General features: G+C 38.8%; 1 long non-coding RNA gene across 1 annotated transcript in view; it reads left to right on the plus strand.

The window, feature by feature from the left end:
- Positions 1–3,543, plus strand: part of LOC310889813 — a 73,413-nt gene extending 69,870 nt beyond the window's left edge. The window contains exon 6 of the long non-coding RNA XR_014576811.1: positions 313–3,543. This is a non-coding gene — a long non-coding RNA (uncharacterized lncRNA). The remainder of the gene's footprint in view (positions 1–312) is intronic.
- Positions 3,544–8,274: the final 4,731 nt, after the last annotated feature.

Here is an 8,274-nt window from a genome sequence, read left to right on the forward strand (position 1 = left end):
TTCTTGTCACTGAACAAAAGCTTTGTCTTCTCTCCAGCACTCTTGAGCACCCATGTACTTAATGAAAGGATGGAAGTCCTAGCTGTTTTTTTAGATACTGAGACACATGCTTTTAACTTGTTAAGCATAGCTATATTTCTGTTTTTCAAGCAAATGAGATAGTTACAGGTGTAAAGCTCTTCAGGCATCACTGACATGCAACTGTTCAGTGTACTTGAACTTTCATATCAGGTTTGTATCTATTTGAAGAAAATTGCTAAATTACAAGGGATTTAAAGCATGTTTAAAAATATTTTTTTCTCTCTCTTCCAGAGAACTCAGGAAGATGAAAATGAAGAGCAACCAGAGGGACAAATCAATGTAGAAGAAAACTTTCTTCATGAACTGACATTTTCCATGTTGAACCTAGCTGGCCTGTTCAGACAGTTACACATTGACAGTTGTCAATGTGTATCATTGACATGTCAATGTGTATCATTAACATGTCAATGTGTAACATCTGCCCTCATCTCTTCATTTAGGAGGGAACTTGGTTCTCTGTGAACGCAAAATAAGTAAAAATTGCAAAGATGCTACAGATTTTATCTGCCAGACAGTATCTTGCTTTCCAGGATAATGCAGACCCTTGTTACAAAACATAAAGCTGTGATTTCTCCCAGCTGGAGGGACATGGTATTTTGTATTTTATCTCCTCTGTGTATGGACTCAATGGATCGTGGGCTTCAAGGAAGATGTAATGGGCCACAGTTTCCCACCGTAACAATAAATGTGCTTCCTCCTGTAATTTTAAGGGTATGTAGTTTTTCCCACATATTGAAAGTATAACTAGTTACTTACAAGTTAAGCATTTTTAAAAATCTTGTGGTTCAGAAGGAAAAGTGTTTTATTAGCTTCTGTTTTTGCCATGCCAGCAGCAATATCCTTCCTCTGTTTCTAATATGACATGACCCAGAAAACTGTCTTGTCTTCTGGCACACTGAGATTAAGCATCACCTTCTGGCTCCACAGAAAGGTAAAGATCACAGGCTCCATTAGAAAATTCCATCATGCCTAAGGTAGATTGATACTGAAGTAAACTGGTCAGACAGCAAGCCTCCCTACAGAGTCTGCAGGGAAGACCGTAGCAGGAAAAAGTTACTCAGGAGCAGCTTTCTTGTCGTGGAGAGGTGAATTTACATGTGCACAAACAATGGCAGAGAAAATGACAGGTTATTTTGAGTTTGGACTCAACTATGACTCATATGAGGAAAAACCATCTTTGTGGACAGGAATCCTGGGGAGATGTTAATAATATCCAGGTCATGGTTTTAAAGCTGTTAACTGCATCTACAGTAAAATTACATTTGCCTCTATAAATATTTGTGGTAAATCTTTTTATGCTTTTGGTTAACTCTGAAGAAATATTCACTATACTGAATGATACAATTTCTCCTCTTCCATTTTTAAGCTTTCTGATCTATAGAAATTTAACCAAAGAGTATAAAATCATATTTGAGTTAATGTAATAAAATTGGTCTGGATCAAAGGCCATTTAAATCAAAGTAACATGCCATTGGTTCTTTGGCTTTGTGATCAAGTTTATAGACCCTGATTTTAAAACATAATTGAATTGATGCCTAAACCATGTTAAAACAGTTTTATTTTCTTTAAATTCAAGTATCCTAGCTTAGAATATGGCTTTGATTCGAGAAAAGTGTACTGTGAAGATTAAGTGGAGTTCAGTGTATGAAGTCAAAGTTAATCAGCTCCTTTAATTTGTGTCTGAAGTATAATGATGCAATGTAAAAGGGAAAAATCTGACTGTTGTGCAATATGGCAGACAAGATCCTTGATCCAGAGGAATTCTGAAATATTTAACATTGTATCTTTTCGACTGAGTAAATGTTCTGTTTTGTTACACTCAAGTTTTGAACAAGGTTTTAGTTAGTAAAAAATACATTGTACTCAAACTAACTTCTTAACATAATAATAATACATTATTTTTTCCTTTTATTTATCTGTCTGAGCTATGCCAAAGCCATAAAACATGCTTGAGGGAAAGCAGAGGAACAGTTTTGTCCTTAATTGGTTATTTAATTCAAAAGTATGTAAAAAAAATCACATAGGTTTCAAAGAAAAACTGACATCATATAAAAGGAAATGGAGCTAAGAAAAGCTTAAGAAACTCTTTTACTGGCACACAATTTTTTTAGTGGAATATGTTGATTTTCACTTCACTGGTATATAAAAGGATGTTTTGATGGACTGGTACATATGTAGAAAATATTGCAATTTACTTATACTTCCCTCTGAAAGTCATAATGTTAAATCATAAATATGCTTTGGGTCAAGTCATTGTTTCCATAAATGAATTTAATAACATATTAATTTATGAAAATATATATCTTATGCATTTAAACACTTTTTCTTTCTTTATAGCACATGTATATCACCGATACCCAATATTACTAAGATGAGTAAGGTTCTGTTGTATTTTTTAAAGTTCCAACATAAAATAAAAGCCAGCCCTGATCTTAAGAACCCAGAATGTAAATAATAGCAACATGGGTGAAAAGCCCTTTCATGGCAATGAAAAGAGAGAGATTAATAGGAAGGCTGTTATGGATCCCATTCTTAAGATTTCTTGAAAGGAGGAATATTAGTTTTCTCACACTTGGTTAAACACTTGTCTTTTAGTAATTAAGGATAGAATATAGTCATTACCCACATTTCATTTTCTTATGATTGAACCTGCAAAGACTGAGAAACAGTTACGTAGTCAAACTGGCAATTTTTTTCTTGAGAAAAAGTAAAGAGAATACTTTGATCTTTGCTTTTTCAGATTATTTCTCAGTTGGAAATTGAGGTTAAAAATGAAATGAAATGAAATGAAATAAAGGATAGACTCATCTTCTACAACTGAATTTACCTCTGTGAAGTATTTAATATGAAATCATAAATATATTTAGGATCAAGTGATCATATTTGTAAATACATTTAAGGGTGTATTTTAATTTATGAGCAATACATTGTTCTTACAGTCCTTAGAGATCAAAGAATTTACAGAGAAAAAAAGAAAAGGAGAATGACAATATATATTTTTCTTGGGAGAGGATGAATACTTAAAACTGTTGTTAACAAAACTACATATACTGCTACTGAAGTATATAGAACATATGTATTTCTAAACCATCTATTAGAAAGAAACATGCACTCAGAAAGCTTTATTCTCTTTATAAAAGCAGCTCAATCCATCATGGAAGCCCTTTGTGAAATCTTGGTTGAAATTGCACACAGTGATACGTACTTTTTTCTCCTATGAGTAAAGAGGCTATTTTATAGACAGATAACCTCTTCTCTTGCTGTTATTGTACATTTTATAGGATTACAGATATTAAGTAAAGAGAAGGAAATATGGGCTCATGTTCCCTTTTTTTTTTTTCCAACATTTTAGGTTCATTTCCTAAAGTGTATCATAAGATTTGAATTAATTGCGTGTATACATAAAGTGATCCTTTTTGTCCCTTTTTCTTTCACATCACCATAGTAATTTCTCATGGAATAATGTGACATTTCTATGGATGCTGAATATATTTAAATAATGTACTAAAATATCTTCTTGTGAGTTATTTGGTTTCCTCTAGCTTGCTGGCACCATTTCACTCTCCACATTGCTGACTTTTAAAACTGCCTGAATTAAATGGTATTCAAGCAACACCATTAGGTTTTCAAATGACAGCATATGAAGTTGGAAAGCAGCAGCAACAGATTTATACAAGGGTTAGACTTATCTGCACAGCATGAATAATTTGAAACTCAGCCAGTGATGATGTGAACAGCTCATGTGAAAAGTGTGTCCACCGTTTCAAGCTTCTATATGTCATTTTTACTGCTAGGAAGACTCCAAACAAATCTCCACTATGCAGTAGAAGTCCTGATATCTTTCTGGCCAAAGAAACAAACAGATAATACAATGGGCTTAGCTTCCCCCCCCCCCCAACAAAGAAACAGTTTATGGTAACATCAGAGAATGCAAGTGTCTACACAAGCAGTGAGATCCGTGAGGCTCTTGTGGAGTGTAGTTCAGTCACAAACTTTTTTTCAAAATTCTTGTCCTTTTACTTCTTTTGACTCTTCAGCAATGATGTTTAGCTTCACTTTGCCAAAAGGAATCAAGGCTGGTTTTGTGTATATACTTCTGAATTATTCTTATTTGGCAGATATTCAACAGTGGTCTACCCTTCATTTCCTGTGCTCTAAAACATAGTCCTGACTTTTACAGAGGTTGAAATTTGGATTGATTTTTTGCTCCAGTAAGAACTGAAGATGAGCACTTCTGACAACAGGGTCTTCAGTGACTTAATTTGAGCATTCAGAATTTGTCATGAAAAATAGACACCTTTGAAAAGGTGAGGCCAAGGGATGGCTTTATCTTGCTGTTTTTCTAGTACGTGATCTTTCATATTGTCTAGTAAATTTCTCTAGAGAAGCTTGCTGCCTACCAGGAGCTAATATTCATGATGTCACTGACAGGCTGCCCATCCTGGTTAATCCTACAGATTTTCATCTGCTCCTACTTTTCCATGTAGATTCTAATGATACTGTGACAAGACAGCTTAGAACCATCAAAAGCTACCATATGTCCCCTGAAGCATTGCTAAAAGGATCAGAAGTACAGATGGTGTTCTCTGTCCTCCTAGTCAGAGGAATGAGTTCAGGAAGCAGGAGATGAATCAATCAGTTGAGTGCCTGGCTGTGTGGCTGGTGCCATACTCAGTGGTTTGTCTTCTGTGATCATGGATCTAACTTTGCAAAGCCAGGTTTGTTGGGAGCTGATAGGTTTCACCTGGTGAACTGGAGAAAGTATGTCTTTGCAAACAAGCTGGACAGACTTATAAGGAGAGCTTTAAACTAGACCTAGATGGGGAAGGGGCTAGAGTTCTGAGTAACAGAGGCCAGGGGCTGCTGATGTACTAGGAGCTAACAGGCAAACACTTGTGAATTGTCTTAAAGTAATTAGGGTGTGTTCCTCTAACCACTAGATATGGTCAGTAGATCAGCTGAAGTGTCTCTATACCAATGCACCTAGCATGGGTAAAAAACAGAATTTGGAAGCTATTGTGCAGCTAGAAAGCTATGATCTAATTGCTGTCACTGGAGCGTAGTGGGACAAATCACAAAACTGGAGTGGTAGAGCCATAGAATCATAGAATGTCTTGGTTTGGAAGGGATCTTAAAGATCATCTAACTCCAACCCCCTGGGCCATAGGTAGGGATGCCACCCACTAGAACAGGTTGGCCAAGGCCCTGTCCAACTTGGTCTTGAACACCTCAAAGGATGGGGAATCCACAGCTTCTCTGGGCAACTCGCCTCACTACCCTTACAGTGAAGAATTTCCTCCTAATGTCTAGTCTAAATCTATCCTCTTTTAGTTTAAGACCATTCCCCCTTGTCTTATCATTACCCACCCAAGTAAAGAGTCCTTCTCCACATTTTTTATAAACCCCCTTCAAGTACTGAAAGGTTGCAATGTGGTCTCCCTGGAGCCTTCTCTTCTCCAGGCTGAACATCCCCAGCTCCCTCAACCTTTCTTCACAGGAGAGGTGCTCCAGCCCTCTGATCATCTTTGTAGCTCTCCTCTGGACTTGCTCTAACAGGTCCACACCTTTGTTGTGCTGGGGGCCCCAGACCTGGATGCAATACTCCAGGTGGGGCCTCAGGAGGGCAGAGCAGAGGGCGACAATCCCATCCCTTGACCTGCTGCCCATCCCTCTGTTGATGCAGCCAGGATGCAGTTGGCCTTCTGGGCTACAAGCGCACACTGCTGGCTCATGTTGAGTGTTTCGTCTACCAGAACCCCCAAGTCTCTCTCTGCAGGGCCGCTCTCAATGAGTTCTTCTCCCAGTCTGTAATCCTGCCTGCTTTAGTCAGTGGCTATAAACTGTTCAGAAGGGACAGGCTAGGAGGAAGGGGCAGAAGGGCTGATCTCAATGTAAAAAAAATGGATTGTTTGCACAAAACTGTCTTTGATAAAGAGCAATGAACAGGTTGAGATCTTATGGGTAAAAATTAAGTTTCAAGCCAACAAAGGAAGCCTTGTGGTTGGTTTTTACTACAGGCTGCCTGATCAAGGAGAGCCTGCTGATGAAGTGTTCTTACTTTTACTACAGGAAGCATCACAGTTGCAGGCTCTGATCCTGCTGGGGAACTTCAGTCACACTGGCATCTATTGGAAAGCAGCACTGTATGCCGTAAGCAGTCCAGAAGACTCTTTGAATGCATCAAATATTATTTATTAATCCACATGATAATCTAGACAGAAGAGAAGCATTACTGGAACTAATTGAATGAACTAATTGGAGAGGCCCAGATTGGTGGTGCCCTGGATTGCAGTGATCATGTCCCCAGGAAATTCATGATCTTGAGGAATATGGACCATGTGAAAAATAAAATCAAGACCCTGAATTTTAAGAGTAAAATTCCAGTTGTTTAACATGATTATGACCTTCTGGAAAATTGTCCTTAGGGATAACGGAGCAGAACAGAGATGGCAGTTCTTTAAAGACATTTTTCTAAGAGCATGAGAGCTTTTGATTCTCATTTAAACAAAAACAAAAACAAACAAACAAACAAAAAAACAAGTAAGGAAAGCAGGACACCAGCGTAGCTGTGTAAGGAGCTCCTCATCAAACTAAAGCGTAAAAAAGAAATGCGTAGGCCATGGAAGCAGGGATGTGTATCCTGGAGGAATGTAGAGATTCTGCCTGGATGTTTGTGGATGAGGTCAGGAAAGTTAAGACATAGTTGGAGCTGAATTTGGCAAGAAATATGAAAAATAGTAAAAAAGATATCTACAGGCATGTTGCTGAAAAAAAAAAGGAATATTAAAGAAAACGCACCTCTCCCCCACAAATAAGAGGGGAGAACATGACAAAGGACATGGAGAAGGCTTAAGTACTCATATGCCCTACATTTCACTGGTAATCCAATGAAGTTTACAACAGCTCTCAAGTCCCTGAAAATTAAAGCAGGGACTTAAGAGATGGAGAAAGATGTTCTTCCCCTTATAAGAGAAGATCTGATTTGAGAACACTTGAGGAACGTTAACATACACAGGTCCACGGGACCCAATGAGATATACCCAGGTCCTCAGGTAATTGGCTGATGTAGTCTTTAAACCACTCTCCATCATATTTGAAAAGTCATGGTGAAGACCCAAGTCACTGGAGAAAAAGAAATGTTGATCCCATTTTTAAAAAGGGTAGTAAGGAAGATCCTAGGAAGTACTGACCAGCCAGCCTCAACTCAGAACCCCATAAGAACATGGAACAGATCCTCCTGGAAGTTTTGTCAAAACATATGGAAGACAGAGAGGTGATTAGAAATAGCTACCATAGCTTCACCTCGTGCAAATTATGCCTGACTAATTGTGCCTTCTGTGATGCAGTGACTGCATCAGGGGACAAGGATGAACTGTTGTCATCTACTTAGACTTCTGTAAAGCCTTTTAAAATGTCCCACACAACATTCTTAACACTAAATTGGAAAGTTATGGATTTGTTAGATGGATAAGGAATTGGCTAGATGGCCACATCCAAAGTGTTGTATTCAGCTGTCCAATGTCCAAATGGAAATCAGTAACAAGAAGCATCCCTCAAGGGTCTGTACTGGGACCAACACCATTTAATACCTTCATCAGTGACATAGATAGGGGGATTGAGTACACCTTCAGAAAGTTTGTGGATGACACCAAGTTGAGTGGTGCAATTGATATGATAGAAGGAAGGAGTGCCATCCATGGGAACCTTGATGGGCTTGAGTGGTGGGCCCATGTGAACCTCATGAAGTTCAACAAGGCCAAGTACAAGGTGGTGCACCTGAGTCAGGGTAGTCACCGATATCAGTAGAGTCGAGGGGATGAAATGATTGAAAGCAGCCCCAGAGAGAAGGGCCTGGGGGTACTGGTGGATGAAAAGTGGGATATGCACTGACAATGTGTGCCTGCAGCCCAGAAAACCGACCTTATCCTGGGCTGCATCAAAAGAAGCATGGCCAACAGGTCTATGGAGGTGATTCTCCCCCTCTACTCCAGTCTCTGGAGTAATACACCCAGCTCTGGGACCTCTAGCACAAAAAAGGCATGGACCTGTAGGAGAGGGCCACATAAATGATCTGAGGGCTGGAAAGCCTCTCCTATGAAGACAGGCTGAGAGAGTTGGGGTTGTTCAGCCTGGAAAAGAGAAGGTTCTGGGGACAGCTTATTGTAGCCTTTCAATACTTACAGGAGGTTTATA

The sequence above is a fragment of the Anser anser genome, assembly GCF_964211835.1.
Source record: "Anser anser genome assembly, chromosome: Z".
NCBI lineage: Eukaryota > Metazoa > Chordata > Aves > Anseriformes > Anatidae > Anser > Anser anser.